This window comes from Lactuca saligna, chromosome 2, assembly GCF_052625555.1.
Source record: "Lactuca saligna cultivar CGN05327 chromosome 2, ASM5262555v1, whole genome shotgun sequence".
NCBI lineage: Eukaryota > Viridiplantae > Streptophyta > Magnoliopsida > Asterales > Asteraceae > Lactuca > Lactuca saligna.
In genome coordinates this window covers 3,292,966-3,313,945 of record NC_136418.1, presented here as the reverse complement: position 1 = coordinate 3,313,945, position 20,980 = coordinate 3,292,966, and the positions used below count along the sequence as shown (strand labels likewise).

At 41.6% G+C, this 20,980-nt stretch overlaps 1 pseudogene; it reads right to left on the bottom strand.

Moving 5' to 3' along the window:
• Positions 1 to 1,150: 1,150 nt before the first annotated feature.
• LOC145033025 (5S ribosomal RNA) lies at positions 1,151 to 1,268 on the bottom strand (annotated as a pseudogene).
• Between the last annotated feature and the right edge of the window lie 19,712 nt (positions 1,269 to 20,980).

The window sequence follows — 20,980 nt, the reverse complement described above, 5'->3', positions numbered from 1 at the left end:
AGGCTAAACTGGATGGAAATTTTTGGGTTGTCACATCATCCCCCTGTTAGAGGGAATTTCGTCCCGAAATTAGAATTTAGGTAAGGAAGTAGGTATGAATGATCGAGTCATGAGGTGGGAACTTCCTAATCGATTGGTTATCGCACTCATAAATGAATTCGGGTCCTTGGTTGGTATCCCAACGAACGTTCACTAATGGGCGACGACGTTTGCCTCGTCCGTTTGACCACTCGGTTGAGGGTCACTACGGTTCTTCCACAAAGGCGAGGATCTCGTTAATCTTGATCTCGTCGAGTGGACTTATGAGAGTCCTAACGGAAAGGTATGGTTTCAAGATCGAGAGGCGAAGGGTAAAATGTATGTTACTACGCTCGTGGAGTAGGTCTAGTTTGTGAGATACATGACCGATTTTGGTAAGAATCTCGGAGGTCCTAACTATCTTGGATTTAGCTTTCCACACTTTACGAAGCGTATTAACCCATTCCCAGAGCGAGACTTCCTCAAGAATTTGGTCTCTCACTTGGAATTTCAAGGTCTCTTGCTTATCTTCCTAGTCAAGGGCCACCCTCTGCTGGATCAAAGTCGTAAGGGTTTCCGTAATTCGCAAGGAGTTCTGAATTGAATACGACGGTTGGTCTGCGAGACCTCGAACATGGCAAATTTATGTCGACATCTTCGGTGTCGACAAATTCTAAAAGGTTTTGATAAATTGAAAGAGTACTCAAGAATTTCCACATCACTAATAGTGTGTCTTAGGAATTTGATTCTTCAATTCAAAAACTCGTGTTTAGAGAACTTCGCAAAAGTTTCTCTGAGGGTAATGTTTCCATGGGTTCCTTCTTACTACGAGGGTAGATAAGTAAGTCATTACATGGAGAATGACGAACTGATCCAAGTAAGAATGGCGTATCCTACTCATTAAGCTCATGAATACTATGGGCGTATTGGTCCTATCCGAGGAGTATCACTACGGACTCGAAGTGTCCGCATCGAGTTCGGAAGGTAGTCTTCAGGACATCCTTCCCTAACACTCGAACTGGTGATATTCGGATCTCAGGTCCATTTCTAAAAGTAATTATTTCCTTGCGTTTGCTCAACCAATTCTTCTATGCGAGGCAGAGATAACGATTTCTAATGGAAGTCCTCTTAAGGCCTACACCACGAGGACTTCCCAAATGTTTCCCATACTAGTACTACACTCGCCCAAGCACACTTAACTGCAGAGTTCTGATGGGATCTGGTGCATTAGTGCTGGTATGATCGCTCCCCTGAATTCTTTCTTCTTGAAGAATAAGACCAGGGCTCCTAAAAAGGGAAGAAGCCTAGTCTTTTCATTCTGTTGCTGAGTAGTCATTAACCTGTCCGGATGGTTCTTGTATCATTTTGTTTCTGGATAAGAACTGAGTTATTATTCATGAAAACTTAGCTTATACATGTTATGATATAATCAAGAAAGGGGAGGATAATAAAATGTGTGATTCTACTATAGTCCCACATCCCAAAGGGGAAAAGAAACTAAGTTAGAAATCTCACATTCTATTGTCTACCAGATCTTCGTTATATATAACTTGGGAATGTATAAGCGAAGAAAGTCACAATAATAATCTTCTTACGAATCTATTTCGATGAACTAAGATTTCCTAGTAAAAGCTACTATTGACTCTGGATGTATGCCGATCGTTCAATGAAAGAGTAAGAGTATGTTCTCGGAAGTTTGACCTACATCCCTATGATGCAGTCCTAGTACGGATTGGAAGTGTGTTCACGAAAGGTTGACCTACATCCCTATGATGTAGTCCTAGTAAGGAGTAGAAGCAAGTTCGTAGAATGGTCTCAAGACGTTTGTCGTTCAAGCCGAGGTATCGTTGGTTGGTGAATAACATGATCCAACCACTAAAAGAGACTTGGAAATGTCTCCGGAGTTAAATTATTATAGTCCAATGTCTTGACTAAAGCATGTTTCAGATATACTCCAATGAAACTATGATGAGAGCATTTGAATAAAGAATGACACAGAGGTTAGCCGACTGTCAATATCTTTGACATTCATGACGTAAAAGTTCGGGAAAATGACCTTGTAAAAGGTCTTACATCATATCCAGAGAAGATAGTCCTTGATAGCATAAAGACCTAACCAAAAGTACTTACAGTACAAGATAGTTTCATAGAAAATGCCACATCGGGCATAGACAGAAAAAAGATTCCTTTTTAACAAGGAACAAAAAAGTAAGACATCTACTACTGGCGACGGTCATCCCTCTGGTGAAATCTCAGCTCAGCCAGTTGACGTTCCACATCAAGTAGGTGTCTTTTGTACACCCTTTGGCATATGCAGAGTTCTATGACTTCAGCTCGTGATTCAGCCAGTGCTTGAAGCAGGGATTCATGGTCTCTCTCAGATCTCTCACGAGCATCTTCTAGACGAATGGTGCAGAGGGTATGCATTCCCGCATTGGTGACAACTTCTGTGATATGATGTAGGGCTGTCCTGCCTTGAATCTCATTTCGGGCCACTCTGCGGACCAGGATTGGCAAGATTCTGTCTGCTGAGCCCCCATCACTCAGGTTATAAAAGCTTCGGTCACCATTAAATGGCATGGGCTGATCTTGTCCTTGGCTCCATGTTTCCAAGCATTCCACCCATGGAGGCGTCGGGCCATGAAAAGTCGGACGAGGGTTAGGATTTAGAAAGGGAGCTGTATGGGGTAAGTTCTCAATCTCGTGTTCGGAGTTAGCACCGTCCGAAAGGTCTTCATCATGGTGATCATTCAAAGGGATAGGATGATCATTCTCTGGTTCTTCTCCAAACCATCCAGCAATGACTTCGTTCGGAAGGTACGGATTTCCGTGGGGATGGATTCCAACCATGTTATTTACGCGAGAATTGGGGTAAGAAAATAATTATTAGACAAACTATCTAGATAATTATTTAGAAAATCTTCATTAGTTACATCAATATTTTCGAAGTGCATACCAGTTATATGTAATCGAAATAGGATAGTCCTTCGAATAAGTGACCTTAACTCCAAATTCACAAAGAATAGGGGTAAAGCAAAATTTTTACAGATTCTAAGTCTATAACATCCTAGTTACATATAGCCTTAATGTATCGACTTAGCAACTATCAACTTAGTAATGAAGATCCCGTTTAGTTCTCAAGTATGAAGTACTTATAATAGCACCAAATACCCCTATAGGATTTAGGTTTATATTCTATTGTTCTCATTGTGGTATTGTTGGTAAGATTTTTAGACTTGTTGCAACCTCACAACTACACTTAGGCACATGCTAGTCAACCCTCGGATAATATAGTTGATCAGGCTATATCTTCCCAGTTTTGACTATATGTCTCTAAGTCTACTTGTGCTACCCAACAATCGTAATTCTTTTGTACTGTCCTAGTGACACTGATTTTAGTATGAATGCAGGGACGTATACTTAATTAAATATTTTATTATTTAAAGTATAAATATTGGTCAGAGTATAGTAATCCCATTGTATTTATAGTCTGTATATCTTTTATGGGTTGATATACTTAATTCACTATAAACAATGCTCTGATACCAATCTGTCACACCCCAAAACCATGAATGGCGGAAACGTTTCGGGGCAGAGGACGTCATGTACAGTATCACAACAATGAAAAGTAGTAAACAATCAACAACATCATCCATTGCATTAATAATATAATTTTAATACAAGTGTATTCTTTCAAATTATGATAAACACTAAAGTATAAATCAAAATGAAAGATGAGTCTTGAACGAGCACCATCTTCTCTAAGCCTTACATCGGTACCTGTCTACTATTGACCTAAGGATACAAGTTATTTTGAAAGAGAGTATCAGCTTTAAAGCTGGTGAGATCATAAGTAATTTAGTGTCTTAATTTGTATGTAAGTATTTGTACGTATATGAAATGTAAATATTTGTATGTATATGAACTATAAGTATTTGAAAACATTTTGAACATCCTAGAAAACCATATGTTTCCTACTAAAAGTATCCTTCTACCAAGGCATCTAGTATCTGTGTGTGTGTCTCTTGTAAGAGTGTGTATTTTCCCAAATCCGACTATCATTAACCAAAATATAGCTTCTACATTACCGTACATCGTGTGAATGTTCACGAAATGAATGTAATGGGAAAATGAAATAGTACTATGGTGTAGTATCAAAACTACAACCGTACTAACTACCTTAAATCTATTGTAATCTAGTAAGTAGTGTAGTATTTGTAATAAGTGACTACTTGTGTACTAAGTTTGCCTTATTTGAGGGATAAGGCATAATGTAATGGCTAGATCCCAGGCTAAACGCTCCCCTGTCAAAGAGATTTTCGGACCCATACACGACCCCTACATGTTTGCAAGCCGTGAACATCCACATTACTATGATCGTGTATACCCAATATAACTATCATAATGCATTGTGATTCATTGGTATAGCTAGATCCTGAAATCGTTCCATGCTATAGCACCTAGTTATGTCTGTCTTATCATCATATATGATTTATGTAAAAGTATATGAAGGTATACCTTTGCTACCAAAAGGTACTGAACTGACTGAAAGGAATTATTATGTCCATATATGTACACATGATATATAACTAAGTATCTAAACGACCTTTGGACGGATACCCGACACCCACCAGACCACATCCCAACGCGGAAAAGGAAATAGAGCGGGTTAGACTTCCTAAGTCCTTTAAACATTACTTATGTAACTATACATATATAGGCATGCTTATAACAGGGTCTCTATGTAAACGTATCTATGTAAATGTACTCATGTAAATGTAATCATGTAAACGTATCTAGGTAATAGTATAGTAATGTATAGTGTGTACTAGCTGTAATGTGTGTTCTCTCTCTATCTAGAATGTATAGACTCAAGAATGAACAGACTCGTGGTATGATTCCGTGTTCTAGTAATAGTTCTAGTATATTCCTGAACTACCCCTATGGTAGCTTACTAGTAATGTAACTGGTACATATGAACATGGATGTATACCCTTGCTACCCAAGGGTATTGAACTGACTAGAAGAACCTTTATGACTACATATGTACACATGATATATAACTAATATTTAAACGACCATCGGATGGATACCTGATACCTTACCAAACCACATCCCAATGGGGAAAAGGAAATAAAGCGGCTAGCCTTCCTAAGTCCTTTAAACATTTCTTATATAACTGTACATACATAGGCATGAAATTTACAATATAAAAGCATAAAATAAGTTTTGTAAAACCTTTGAACATGATTACTATCTAAGAAAAGATCGACTTGATGTCAATCTATAAAACGGGTTGAAAGCATTTGTTTGATAAAACAGTTTAAGTATAAAGAAACATTTGTTTGAAACACAATTGGAAATGAGTTTGAAATGAAACATACAGTGTATAGTGAACATTTTAATAAGGAGTTTTAAACATATAAAATGTTTATGAAAATCATTTGAAGAAAACTGTTTGGTAAAACGGCTAATGAATAGTAAATCATTTGAATGTTGCTTATTAATCACATGTGATTGATATAATAACTAGCATGATTCTACTTGTATCCCCCCATAAAATCATTTAAAAACATTTAAAACATTGATTAAGGGGTATGAACTCACCTGAAGATGGTGGTTTCGATGAACTGAAGATGTAGGATTGCTAGGTGTCAAGTGAAGTCTTGAACACACTCTATGATCCTAGTAACATATGAAGACATGTGTATATAAATAATTAGTGATTATAACACTAATTAAACATGTAAAAACATCCTATTGCGAATAAAACACTTTGGTCAAGTTCTAGGATGCTATCGGGTTGCAACAAAGGAGTGTAAGGCTTTGTAAGTGAGTTTATGGTCCATAGACCATACTTGTTGGAGTTTACGGCCTAGGGGAGTTTACTCTTCGCCGTAAAATCTCAAATGGGTCACCAAATGAAGCTTAAAGCTATGATATCTTAAGTGGTTAAGAGTTCCAAGGCTTAAATAAGAGGATAGGTGAGTTTAAGGTCCAAGAATGACTTTAACTGTAGTTTGCGGCCCAAGTAACACTTCCCCATGAGTTTACGACCGCAAAAATCATGGTAGGAAGTACCATTAGATGTTTTCAGGTTCTTAGCTCATTGGGGATTGGTTCTATGTTAAGTTCTAGCCATGTGGAAGCATTAGGGGCACAATATCACCCCTTTATAGAGTTTACGGCCTAAGGACCAATCCTTATGAGTTTACGGCTGTAAAATCTATGGGAACATGGTTTCTTGGATGCTTAAGGTCCTTAATACTTCAAGGATATGATCTAAGCTGGGTTCTAGGCATAAGGAAGGAGTTAGGGTGCAATTTGCCCCACTTATAGGGGTTTACGGCCCAAGAACATGTCTTGGCCATAAACTCCTTTGTTCTTGTGTTTCTTTATGATTTCTAGGCTATAAACATGTTAAACCTAGTGTACAACGAGTTAGAATAAGAGCACTTACAGTCTAGAAGCTTGAATGGTCGTTTCTGGCCAAGCACACTAGTGTGTGTTCTTGGTGTAACTTGAAAATCTACAAAATAGAATGATTTCACAGATGAAATCATGTAAGATCACTAGATCATCTAAGATATCAACTAGTTAGGGCAAGATACTTACGGGTTTTGAAGATCGGGATGATGCTTGAGAGGATTTGGGCCAAGGAAATGAAAGAAATGAACAAATAACCTTCATCTTCACCATATAAGGTGAGTTTATGGCCCACATGGAGTTTACTGCCGTAAACTCCGATGTGGTGGCCATGAACTCATGATTAATGTGCTTAAGCCCATTTCTTTGTGCTAGAACTTCAACTGATTAACCCCGACACTTATTCCTTAAATGTACAAGGCTCGGAATGCTCAAATAAACTTCTAATTGTTCTAAAAGATAACAGTAATGAGTTTGACTTTCAAAGAAGTGTAGGCTAAACTGGATGGAAAACTTCGAGTTGTCACATATCGCATGTAGGACTCGAAACAGTTAGAATGAGAATTTTGAGAACATTTAGCATGAGATACTTTCGTGTTTAGTAGTCAGTGGCAGAGATAGAATGTAGAGCATAGTAGGGCGGCGGGAGATTTCCAAGCTTTCTCCGGCGGCAGTCAGAGGTGGAAAGTGCTGTAAGAGTGTAGGTAAGCCGTAGCATTCCCTAGCAGCTTAGTTAGTGGAGAGTGGGCGGAGGCCCGTATCTCCTAGTTAGCGGAATTTGGGCTAGGCCCTTATCTCCTAGTAATCAAGGTAGGGATCAGGAATGGGTAGTTGATGAGGATAGTATGGGGCTTGCCTACATAGCCTTAGAGAGGTTAGATCTTGGGAGAGGCCGCCCTAGGATGTAGTTGGGTGAGACCCGTGGGCGAGTCCCATATGTGAGTAGCAGTATAGGTGAGGCCTGAGAGCAGGGTTGCTCAGTAGGTATAGTCGGGTGAGACCCGTGGGCGAGGCCCGTGAATTTAGTAGCATAGGTGGGACCAAGTAAGGACCTTAGGGTCAAGTTAGGGATCGAGATTCCCATAATTTGTAGCACCAGACTGGCAGAGTAGAGGGGGTAGTATTAGGTAGCCTAAGTTTCTTCGGAACTCACTGGGAGCGACTAGCAGTTTGTGTTGGGGCTAGCGACCGATGGAAGCCAGTAATCCAGATGGTGATAGTTTAGTAGGGACCAGTGTGGTCTTGGTTCATCCGGAAGGCGGGTAAGGGACAACAAATTTTTGGTTAGTAACGTGTTCGGCATCAGGAGTGATCGGGATTGCAATTTCAGTGAGACATTTATCCCTGATGAACTATGGAAAGGGTTTGATGATCTTGGAACGATGCCTCCGGAAGGCCGATGGCAACGAAGAGTAAAAAGGGATGAACCCGAGAATATTTACCGCAAGGGTTAATGATAGTCAGAATGACCAGGCGGAAGGCCAACGAAGGTAATCAACGGGTGTTAGGTCTATCAAGCAGAGTGTTGGAAGCAGAGTTCAGGGCGGTTGGTAGTAGAGAAACTTTGAGGATGAAGTTTAGTTTAAGTGGGGGAGAGTTGTATCGCCTTGTTCTAAAAGTATTCGTTTGCGGATTTCAGAAACCAAAGCTAGGGGCATTTTGGTCGTTTTTAGGATGGGAGTTTATTTTGAGAAGGTTGTGGGGCTGAGTTGTGCTGCTAGAAGTGTAGGGCTTCTTGCCACCTTTCTGTGGATATAAAGTTCTTCATAAACGGGTCTAGATTGAAGGAGTTGTGACACTTTGAAGATATTGACATAATGGCCCTTACGGAGAAAAGTTTTCATGGAAGGCCATGCATGTATGTTTGGAACACGCGTGGGTACGCCCATCGTAAGCTGGGTTATGGCCAGCATAATGGGGCAACCTGATCGCGGATGTCCAAGGCGTACGCCCAGCGTACGGTAAAAGTTATGAAACCCTAATTTTGGATTGATCACTATATAAGGACATAATGGTTTCATCCTTAGCCCCCATATGAGCCTCCCCAACCTCAGAAGAAACCCTAGAACTTTCATACCCTCTTTTAGTGAGATCTTCACCTTGGAGAACCCATTTTGGTGGTTTAAAGCTTTGAAGAGAAAAGAAGAAGGTTGGCAAGGAGGAACCTTGGAAGCTAGAGCTTGTGGATCTTGGATAAGTGCCTCATTTCGGACCCCTTCAAGGTAAAAAGTTTTGAGCTTGATGATTAATCTCATAGATCTCCTTTAGTTCAAGTTTATGGACATTTTGGTGCCAAGATTGGTTCTTTGAGCCCCAAGCACATTTCTAAGACCAGAGTTGCCTCCCTTAAGTCATATAAGTCTGAGAAGCAGTAAACTTCCAACCTTTATGGTCATATTAATTCCATGCATGAGATCTAGTCCCCTTTTTATGGAAATAGAAGAGTGTTTTGAGAGCTTGGGTTTGTTTGGGCCATACAAAGTCACCAAGTCAGTGACTTTATGGCTTAATACATGGAATAAGACTTAGATCCGAGTTTTTAGCTTCTAAATCGGGGTATTAAGCTCTTATTAGAAAGTTGAATTAATGAGGTTGTACGCTGGGTGTACAAGGAGGTACGCACGGCGTACAAACCATCAACCAGTACGCTCAGCATACCTAGGAGTACGCCCCGCGTACATGGTCAGATTTGGGCCTTGAGCTTTTGGGCATTGGTCTGGGCTGTGTTTTGGACTATAGGTCTTTGGGCCTTAGTGGTCCATCGGGAGTCAGTGTTTATGGGCCAACTAATTGTATTGGGCTTAAGGTAAGGCCCAATAATGGGATTGGGCCCAATGTAGCAAATTGGGCCATTTATGGGTCAATAGTGGGCCTGGGAAGCCTACTTAATGTTGGACCTTTTTATAGTATGTTTTGGGCCCTAGTTGTGGACCATTATGGAGTAGGGGTAAAATAGTAATTTTACCCTGAGAGTGATTATGATATTGGGCTAAGTGATATTGTGATCTTAGTAGCTCGGGGAGCCGAAGAAGCAGCAATCAAAAAATTATAGTCAGCAACCGGAGGGTTATTAGCAAAGTTCAACAGTGCAGGTGAGTTTCCCTTTGTGTTGATGTGTCTACGACCACAATGTCAACCCAAGTAGTTATGAATAGGAAGACCAGGGGGTTTGCCCTAAGCACTATTTGCTAGTATGATATTCTGGACCAAGGTCCGATGTCCGGCGGGTGCCCAAGGAATGATTTGCATGATAATTTATACTTATTGTCTGTGTGATACATGTATGTGACAGGTAGGGAGGTGAGTGTGGGCAAGGTCTTGTATCTCACCGATTGCAAAGTGTGGACAGTGTTCCAAATCTCATTAGTAGCCGAGCAGGGGCGAGGCCAAAGGTAGGAAGGGTGGGGGGTGAGTGTGGGCTGGGCCCGTATCTCACTATCAGTAGGAGCGTGGACGGGGTTCCATGACTCATCAGTAACAGGACAGGGGCGGGGCGCAAGATAGGCGAGGCCTTAGAACATGAAATCAAGTAGTGTATGTCCAGTTTATGTGTTATGATATTATTGTATATTAGTATGTGTAAGTGGGCGGGGCCCAGAGCCAGGCGACGCCTAAGAGAAACAGATCTGTACACCGAGCAGGGCTCGAAGCCAGGCGAGGCCTAGGGCAGGCGGGGCATGTTATAGAGGGTGAGGCCCAGTATTTGCAGTATGTGTATGTGTATGGTATGTGGTAGGTTGGGGAACTCACTAAGCTTCGTGCTTATAGTTTTCAGTTTTGGTTTCAGGTACTTCCGGTAGCGGAGGGAAGAGCTCGGGGTGATCGCATGGCACACACCAATTATTAGTCAGCATGGGATGTTTTACTCTGATAATGAAATTATGTTTTGGAAATTAATACTCTGAATTATGTTATGGTTTATGATATGACTTTATGAATATGGATTAGTAATGATTTAAAGAAAAAATTTTAGTCGTGATTTTCAGGACGTTACACTCTCCTTTTTCCATAAAGTAGAATTTTCAAATTCCATAACATGAGGGCAAGTTATGAAACATTTCAAAGCCATATAGATTAAGTTTTGTAACCTTTCAATACTCTTGGAATTCATAACTTAATGAGTTAATTTGTTTTACGAATGAGACTTTTCATATCCATAACTTATGGAGGTTTCATGAACTATTTAAATGAATCTTTTAAATTAATAAAATAATCAAATAATTTTATCTTTAACTAGTTTGACCTAATTCAAGTTCATATATCAAAATGATTCAGATTTTACAAATAATTAGTTTTTCATAAAATCAAGTAATTATCTTAAAATTTGACAATCATCATGTTATTGGATGGGGATAGTCATTACCATATTAGTAAAATCAAATTTTATGAAATAAAACAATTTATGGTAACGATCCTAATCCAATTCATGCAAAAAAAAAACCCCGAAAAGTGCCATCTGATGGTCCAACTCGTCGAGCCAGGCTATGGACTCATCGAGTTCATGACCAAAATCATCCAACTCATAGAGTCCAATAGTGGAGTCGTCGATTTCATGCTGACAGAAACAATTTTTTCATTTTGCTTCAACTTTGAACAATTAGCTATGCATGAATATAACAAAAAACAACCCATGGCTCTGATACCACTGAAGGGTTTTAGGTACTATAACACTCATATGGTGTACATACAACCATAATAGCTTTAGATCTATGTTTTCTCCAGTTATCCATGAAATAAAGTTTCCAAAGCTTGAAACCTGCAACTAGCATAAAATATTGGTAATTGAAACATAAAAGTAAGTTAGAAGAATACCTCTTAATTGTAGCCTGTAGGAATTGGTCTTTCAAGAGCCTAGCACCTCAAGTGTGATGCCTCAAATGTCTTATAACAAACCAAGAACAAGAGGAGGGACTTGAGAGAGAGGTTTGGAGACACAAAAATCATCTAGGTCTTCTTCGAATCACTAGTGCCTGATTTTTGGCTTATGGGTTACAATTATATAGTGTAGAATCCCAGAGTTAAACTCTATTCCACTTCCTTGGGCCTTAATCCAATAATCCATAAGTTAAGCCCTTTGGACTAACTTTTCATGAAGTCTTACATGAACTTAGTCCATTACTATTCTATATGGATCATTAGCCCAAACTATATATATCACTGATTTACACAATCAGTACCCGTTAATTTAATTAGTCTCATTTGACCACTAAATTAATTCCAAATTAAATGTTGATCAATACTAATTAAATAATATGATTTCTAAATTAATATATTATACTTATAATATATTAATAAAACACATTAACCTCTTTCTCAAATATCCATTCTATCAAATTGTTTCAAAGTGTTATAACCCAAATGGACCATGCTTGTATCAGGTCAAGTACATACCAATTATAGTTATCAGCTTAGACACCTAAAACCAATAGGAACATCATCAAGAACCATGTTACCTTTTTTTGTACACATACTTTGTGACATCCCCATTTTCACGGCCAGAAAAGACCGATTTTATTTATGCTTTAAAAAAATCAGAGTGCCTCTTTTAATAAAAATGTTATGGAATTTGTTCCCAGAAAAAAATACGATAAATACATTATCAAAACATTTTCAAAGAAACGTATTTTATTCATTTTAAAACATTTTGGATGTCATCGTCAATACAGGAACATAAGCATAAACGGAACTTACATTTATTCACACTAGTGATCAACATCTCTTTAAATCTCTCAGTGTAATGTGACTTCATATCAACACCTGTGATATATATAAACTGAGTAGGTCAGGTTGGAAACCTTGTGAGTACACAAGGTTTTCAACCCACAATAATATAATTATTATGTTCAAACAATCAAGCAATTAAACCCCATTACCCATCCCCATTATATTCTCTATTCTTATGGATCTACCCTATGAATCAGCTTTTTCCTCGGTCATTCGTTCCTAAGGATCTTCCAAAGGAAATGGCACGAAGTCCATCGTTGCCATGGTTTACACAACGGGCACAAAGTCTGCATAGTCGCCAGGGTTTAGGATCTAAGTCTGTATAGTCGCCAGGGTTTAGGCATCAAGTCTGCATGATCACCAAGGTTTAGGCACCAAGTCTGCATGGTCACCAAGGTTTAGAGTACACAGGGTGAACACATCATTCACAACACCTACAGGTTGCGAGCCTACTAGTGTTCCACTGGACTGTCTGGAATAGTCCGTGGTTGTCATCCATACTCTGTTGAATGACGGGGACATCGTTTGGGAAAAATGCTTCCCACATCGTACACCTCTGACCCATTCCTCATGGTCTATATCACCTCTCAACTCATCGTCCAACTCATATTTCATCTATTATATCTACGCATGTTTTACCCCAACATTTTCGTAGATATAAAATACATACATAGTTTAAATCATTTAAAACATGTATAAAATCTTTCACCGAGCATAGACAACAAGTAAACAGACAATATGCACACATAGCACGTAGTAAATACTTCATACCTATGTGTAAGTTGAAGGGGACCATGCACTCACCTGAAAGGTGGTGACGCAGTACTCGGACAGCGCTTCGATACTCTCAAAACAATTTTCCTTCGATAAAACCTAATACCAATACCACTAGGGTTTAGTGTAACGATTACCGCGACAAATTAATAGTCTAGCTATTATTATTGTTATTATATGAACATTAAATAAAACTCAATATAACTCATAATAATAGCCCAAATACTCATTATAAGTTCCTAATAACGTTAGTATATTAAAACATAAGCTATACTAAAGATAGGGTAGGCATAGCTCACTTACAGCGGGTTTTCTCGACAACCGGGCTTCGCTGGAGCAGCGTTCCCAAGCCGAAAGGCTCTTTTCTTGGGGCTTTGGGAGCCTCGCGGCTTCCTTCGGGTGCTAGGGGGTTTACCTAGGCTTTAGGGGGGTTTGGGACTCTAGAGAGAGAAACTAGAGAGAGAAAGTGAGTTTAGGAGGTGTGAAGAGAAGTGAATGCCCAACACCTCTATTTATAGGGGTGCTGACTAACCTACTCGCTGAGTAGGAGGACCTACTCACCGAGTTGGTGCATGTGGCAACCTTCTGGTGGTGCCACGTGTCCAATTCTGGTGGTGCCACATCACCCCTATCGCGTATCAGCCTTCAAACTTAGAAAAATCATAACTCTCGCATACGAGCTCCAGTTTCGATGTTCTTTTTATCCACGCGTAGGTAAAATCAAGATCTACAACTTTTGTTTAGACTCCGTCGGCTAATTCTCGACTGATCTTAAATTTAACAATAGGAGGCGTTTAGACTGTTAAATGACCGCGAAGAATTCGTAACTCCTTCATACGGACTCCGTTTTCGTCTATCTTTTTATTGTTGAGTTCCTATTAATGAGATCTTCAACTCTCATTTAGGTCGCGTAAGCCAAAAACCGTTCGAACTTAAATTCGAGTTTCGGGTCGTGCACTGCTAAGCCGAATCTTAGAAAAATCATAACTTCTTCATACGAAGTCAGATTTGGGCGTTCTTTTTACGTATTTTCTTGGTTTAACATAATCTACGACTTTCGTTTAGATCACTAAGGCTAAAAAGTCGTCCATCGTAAATTCACTATTTGCGTCTGCCGGTGTCGTGCCGGTTTTGCCGTAAAACTTCGGCGGGTCATAACTTCTTCGTTATAACTCTGATTTTGGTGTTCATTATATGTACGGAAACCTTGAGACATATTATACAACTTGGTTAAGACTATTTATTATAAATAATATTTTACCGAAAAGACATTTTCGACACTTATCGCCTCTAAATTGACTAACCCGGATCTGCGGGCGTTACAATTATCTCCCCCTTAGGATGATTACGTCCCAGAATCATTAACGAAACAGGGCAGTATAATGACTCCACACATTATCTCTTCATCCTAGGTAATAATCGTAACTTCCTTGTTTCTTCGAATGAGTATCTAACTCTTGGACTCCTTGACTGTAGGCGGTGCTCGATCTTGCACCTGCTCGTTAGACTTTCATTCATGACCTTCGTGTCACAACCTCATTCTTTATCAGAGACTCCTTCTTCTTCTTAACAAACTTAGGATAAGTTAATTTGATTACTACAATTGACCGATGTTTCATATTCTAATGACCTATCATCGTATGTAACAATGCTTAGACTCAGGTCTCTTAGACTCAAATTCCGGAATGGAATATGCCTTCCTTCATGGTCTAATGTGATATAATCACATTTTTTCATGTAGCATTTCTAACTACCAACTTATTTTAACAATGAGCGCGATACTTGTATTGATCGCATTTATTTCAATCGTTTGCTTTAAGTCGGACGCTACATCAAACTTGGTTCTCCGAACCACGTAACATAATCATCGTAGTCGGACTCAATTCGATATGACCACTACGGTTGGAATAACAATCATCCTCTTAGTCATTACCGAAACGATGGTAACGACATGCTTGAATAAAACAAAATCATTTACTAGCTTCTTGGTAACCTTGTGACTTTCCCTGATCCAAGCGTGAGTCATGTGCTTCCAGTAGTATATGCATCTACTACCTTTCACACCTACTCATACTCATCCCAAGTATTGTCTCGCAGTTTTCCAAGTCACCATATAAGAAAATCACATAACAGTTTAACACATCAGATAACAAAACGAAGGCTTTATTATTTCTTGAAACGATTACATAGGTGTTCAAGTTCAACCTTGACTATGCCTTTAATAGGCTACATCATACGATACTATGGCTACTGCATAACTTGATCTTCGGATATGAAGTCCTCATCCTTGATTCCTTGCATGGTTTTCTGCTTCGTCGAGGATCATGTGGAATGCCCTTGGCCTTGGTGGCGTGTTTGGCCTTGCTGCCTCGTTTTTCTTTGGGCAGTACCTAGAAATATGCCCTTCTTTGTTACATCCATAGCACACCTTTTTGTTGGACAAACACTTGCTGGCGTAATGCCCTGTCTTTCCACATTTGTAGCAAGTGACCTCCTCGCTACATTTCCCAAAGTGCTTCTTTTTACAGTTTTCGCACCACTTGGCTTCACCTCCCCCTCCTTCGTCAATCGTTGAGAATTTCCTTTCTTTGATGGATTTTGAAGATCCTTCATGCTTCCTTTTCTCACCAACTTCAGCTCTCTCCAGACCCTTTTCCCTAATCTGGGTCTCAACATTCCTGGCTGCCCATATGGCTCCTTTCAAAGTGGTTGCTTGCTTGACCATTGGTCCAAAGTCTGCTGGTAATCCATGGGCAAACTTGTTGACCTTGGAGAGCTCAGTTGGAACTAGGTAAGGAACAAGCTTCATTTGCTCCGTAAAACTTGCAGCATACTCGATGACACTCATCCTTCCCTTCTTTAGATTCTGGAACTCATTGTTGATCTCCAGAAGATCCTGCTCAGAGCAGTACTACATCTTTAACTGCACCAGAAAATCTTCCCATGACGTCTTGCTCGCTTCTCCTTTGGGCATCAAATCGGCTAGTAGCTTCCACCAGCTTAGTACTCCAGATTTCAATAGAGGAACCGCGAGAGCGGTCTTCTGCCTGTTGCTACACTCGCAACTCTCAAACATCGTCTCCATCTCAGAGATCCAGTTCATGACATCCACCGGCGTTGGGCTTCCAGATAGACTCGGTGGTTTGGACGTCATGAAATCCTTGTATTTGCATCCACGTCCACCATTTCCTCCATCCTGGTGGTTTTGCCTAACTATCGGTGGGTTGGTTTGACCAACAGTCCCACTGTAGTTTCCATCCTCAGTCTACCCTTTGTTCAACTCGGGCTGTTCGACCTGTATATGATGGGATTAAAACTAACTTTTAATCTATGAAGATCGATTAGATCTTGAACAAGTATATGAATATGAAACAGCAAGAACACAATATTAATAACAAGGCTGAACGCAAAAATAAGAACAAACAGCTTGAATCAAACGTGTCGAATGATTAAATAAAATCCTTAGAAGAGCTCGATTAAGAACATCAACTGTAAAGGATTGGAAGATTACAAGAACGATTACTGGAAAATATTGTTCTCTTGATCAATCGCTATATCAATAATCTCTAGAATCTTGACCTAATATGCATGCAAGCATTAACTTAAATACTATACATAAAAGGCTCTCGGTTGGACAGGCCCAAACCGGAGAATACAAGGCTAATCTACGAGCCCAAAAGACGCAACATAAATAAAACTATTTACAGCCCAACAATCTCCCCCTTTGCGTCAATTTGGAGCGAGACCTTCACTTCTTGATTGGGCCGGCGGCTGAAGCTGGTACCTTCTTCTTCACGGTACTAAACAGACACTTGGTTATGGAAAGGATGGTCTGTCTAAACCGGATGTACCAATTGATCATATCATCGAAGTACTTGATATCATCAGCCGAATTGTCTTTACACCGCTTGACGATTGATAGGACGTGCTCCAAGCAAGTTGTGGTGTAAAGATGTTTGTCAGCTAAAGCGAAGAGACATTTCTGTCCTTCGGCTCTAGTGAACATTACAGAGTTTCGCCTCGAATCTATCTTGCCCATTTGCATTTGATTTAGATCACTGGCCGATCCCACAGGTTTGACTTTCGGTTTCTTCTTAAAAACTGTGGCAACCTCCTGATCCATTAGGGCCACCTCCATGATATAGCATGCCAGCATCCTTTTGACATGGTCTAAGAGAGGACCATATTCGGCTTCGTTTGTCAGCAGGATATTGTACAAGACTATCCAATCATGAGGGTTTAGATTGGGCAGATCCGCCAGAGAGATTATGTGAGCAGTTCTTGCAGATCCTCGGATGAGCTTGAACTTTACGTTAGTGAATCTCCCCACAGCATAAGGCTTCATCACCCGAACATTGACAATCTTCTGGGCGCTCCATGTAAGGTATTGAGGGCGAGCGGCCTCCAGGTAGAAGTCAATGAGCTCCCTGTCAAGCTCATCGTTCGGATGCGGGACTTCAAAGATGTTGGAGAAGGCGTGGAAGATGAACGCCTTTCGAGTCAGTGGCATATCGAACTGCGAATCGATGGTGTTGTTGCAGTCGAACGATATCACCGGCTCGAGCCATAGTATGCTTGGAGTCTCTATGGCCTCTTTTATCAAGCGATCCCTGGTCCAGGCAGGGAAGAGCAACTTTCGGCTCTCAAGGAGATCGTTGGCTTCTTTTTGTTTACGTTCGGCTTCTTCAGCTTCACGTGCCACACGACTGACATCGCCATCAATATTGCGACTGTTCTTTCTCTTTAACATGTCCGCAATAGTCTCCTTGTCTTCATCTTCATCTTCATCTTCATCCTCTGCTATGTGTTTACCCTTGTTCTTCACACCCGAACCCGAGGCATGACCAGTTGGGGTTGGTTCGGTGGTGTGAGTAGCTTTGGAGGACGGAGGTGGTTTCGATCCTTTCTTCTCTTCTCCCCCTTGTTTCGGAATGGACACGAAACTCGGCAGGCCTTCAATCTTGCTTAGAAGGTCCATGGTCGGGGAGAGCTTTTCAGCGAGGGTGCGCCTCATCGAATGATTAAGGATGGGGTCGTGTGCCTCCAGGATGTTGGATAGAGCGGCGTGGACATCCGAAACACACGTCTTTATGACATCCCTCTCGGATCGATGAGCTTCCAATTGTTCTTGAGAGTTGGAAAGCTGTGTGCTCTTGACCCTTAGGGCAGTTGTTTTACTCGCCAGAACGTCCATCAGAGAGTTCTCTGCCGCAAGATCCTCTTGTAGTTTTGCCAGACGGGCATCGATGGAGGCACGGAGTGCCGAGTTGTCGTCGCTGAGGTTTTGTCGGAGGGTAGCGAACGAAGTCAACTCCGTCGAGACGAACTTGGCCAATTGTTGAACAATCGGTTCCAAAGTTGTCTTTGTGGCATTGGCGCTTTCATGCAGAGACTGTAGCAGGTCCAAAGCGTCGGAGAATAGTTTTTCGACTTTTTCGGTCGCCGCCTCACAGGCTCGGGTGGAGGCGTCTATCGCAGCAGTGGCTGAGGCTACTGAGTCATGTTGAGCCCTAGAGAAGGCATCAACTATCCTCTGAAGGGCAGCTTCAGATAAGGATGACTGCTGGTTGGAAGAGGAGGCGAGAAGTTGATCAACCTTCTCGTTCAGCTCGCGGAGATGCTTCTTTGTCACTAGAGCATCATCCTCCTCATCACTTTGGACTTGAAACGGACTATAGTAGACCGAATCAAAGTTCAGGTGATCACCACCAAGGTATTGATCATCGCCACCGGAGGCGTCTTCTGGAGACTGAAGTGGTGGTGAAGCTGGGGGTGTTATGGGTTTGGTTGGTTCGGGTTGAGTGAGTGGGGGGTTAGTTTCGGGTGGTGGTTGTGTATGGGTTTCGGTTTGTGGAGGTTCGGTTACGGGAGGGGTTTCGGTTACAGGTGGTGTTTCGGTTGATGTGGTGAATATGGGTGGAGGGATATGAATAGAGGTTGGGGGAATTGTGGGGTTTATGGTGGGAATGGAAATAGGGATTGTGGGTGGAGGGGAAGGAACTGGGGATTGGTGAAGTTCCATCTCCGGGGTTGGTGAGCGAGGGGGTGTGTTACCTCGCTGAGGAGATTCGTCTCCTTGGGATCCCTCAGAGTCCGAACTCCCACCTTCGGATTCACTGGAGGAGGAGGGAAGGACGAGCTTTCGCTTTGGTTGGGTCTTCCTCCTTTTCGGTTGTGGGGAAGAAGCAGCCTTCGGTTGTTTGCGCTTCTTGGGAGTAGGTTTTGGGGCTTTGGATGGTTTCTTCCCCATGTCTGCCTTCTTACCCTTGGCCACCGGTTTGTCGGCATCATGAATCGATCGCAACATGTCCGGTGTCAGTTCCCTCGGACCAGATGGCCCTAACTCCTTGATCGCCTTGATCATACTGCTGTCTGAAGGCAAACTTCCATACACAGTCTCCGGGATGGAGCCAATGAAGGAGAATTTTGATGCATCTGAGACGATGATCTTCTTGGTATGGAACGTACCAATAGAAGACATCGGTGCACCGTCAGCAGTTGGGACATCAAACCTGTCCATAGCCCATCTTGTGATCAAGATCCAGAACCGGGCTAGTGACACCTCGGAGTGTCGGGAAGCGGAAGAGAGGCTCTGAATTAGTTGTTGCCAAAGGACAAATCCATAGTCCAGATTGATGCCGTTGTACACCGCATACATAAGCGACAGGAAAAGACGACTGGCCCCGTCCGATCCTGAGCTTCGTTCTGACAGTCCCTTGAAGAGAACTGTAAATAACCCATTCCACTGGGGCGGTAGGCATGACTTCTTGAATCTGGCGACGGAGGTGAGAACTTCCGTGTAGCCCATGTTGTAGAACATGTTGTAGAGCATACCAACCAGAATCGTCTCCGGGTGAACACGCGATGGGTCAGCAGCAAACCCAAGCATGGTGCAGAAGCGGGGACGAGAAATCGACGTCTTGTGTTCCGCCACTTCGAAAAAGACCCTGTCGACGGCGTTGTCGTAATAAGCCATTGCGTAGACCTGAGATAGGGCCACCATTGGCACCGTTTCAATCCGTGACAGTGCCGGAGCAAGCTGGGAGTATTTGAGACACTCGATGACCGGCGACATGTAGGGATCATAGGCCAGTGGGTTCAGATCAATCACGAGGCATTGCTGAGGACGGATTGGAAGAATCTGAGAAGTAGCATGGACGGAAGAGGATTCAGCCATTGTTGCAGGTTGGAGAAGAAGATAACCGGGAGAGAGTTTGGAAGTATTTTTGCTTTGGAAATTATGGGGCAGTAAAGAGGTAAAAGGTGGTGTTGATGGGTTTTTATAGTAGGTGATAGGAGAGAGAAAGATCGATTCAAATCTCTTGTGGAAAAACGGAAGGGTTTTTGAGTGACTGATTGGTGACAGTTGGGACGTGCGATGATCACGTAGGAGAGAGAGTGTCAGATTCCTAGGATCACGCCGCCCAATAAGCGTCGGTTCAGAGAGAGGAACCGTTTCCATTTCCACACGCGCCATTAATGCCAGATGGATGACGCTTCAATACTGCACACGCGTCCAAAAGTGTCAGAAAAAGCGCGGCCGCTTCAAATTCACGCGCCCTCCTTTTGTACCGTCGTTTGAATTTCTATCCTTTGAACTTCCGCCGCGTCAGCAACTTTTTGTCTTTTCCCCTTTTTAATGAGCTGTATTCAATTTAGGACCCACGTGGCTGATTTTTGGCCACAACTTCATTAGTAATTCCTCAGTAATAAACCAGCCTGTAAAATAATTTGTAACGGAATTTTTGAAAATCTAGGATTTTCGTGCAAAGAGTGTAAAAGATAAAGAAATAAAGCAACTCTTTTTGGGATAATCTGTGATGTCAATTATGACACGAAACTGATGATCCCGGGCACGAATCTCTTCCTTCAAGATCAAGAGAGACCTCAAAGTGTTAGTGTGGAATCCCGTTGAATTACGATCAAACATTTATTAAAAAGTGTTGAAAGGCTTCTTTTAATAAGGCTAATTAAGGGTGGTTTCGCTTTGATTCAACAATTCAATTCTTGATATAAGAACGAATGTGAACAAAGTACT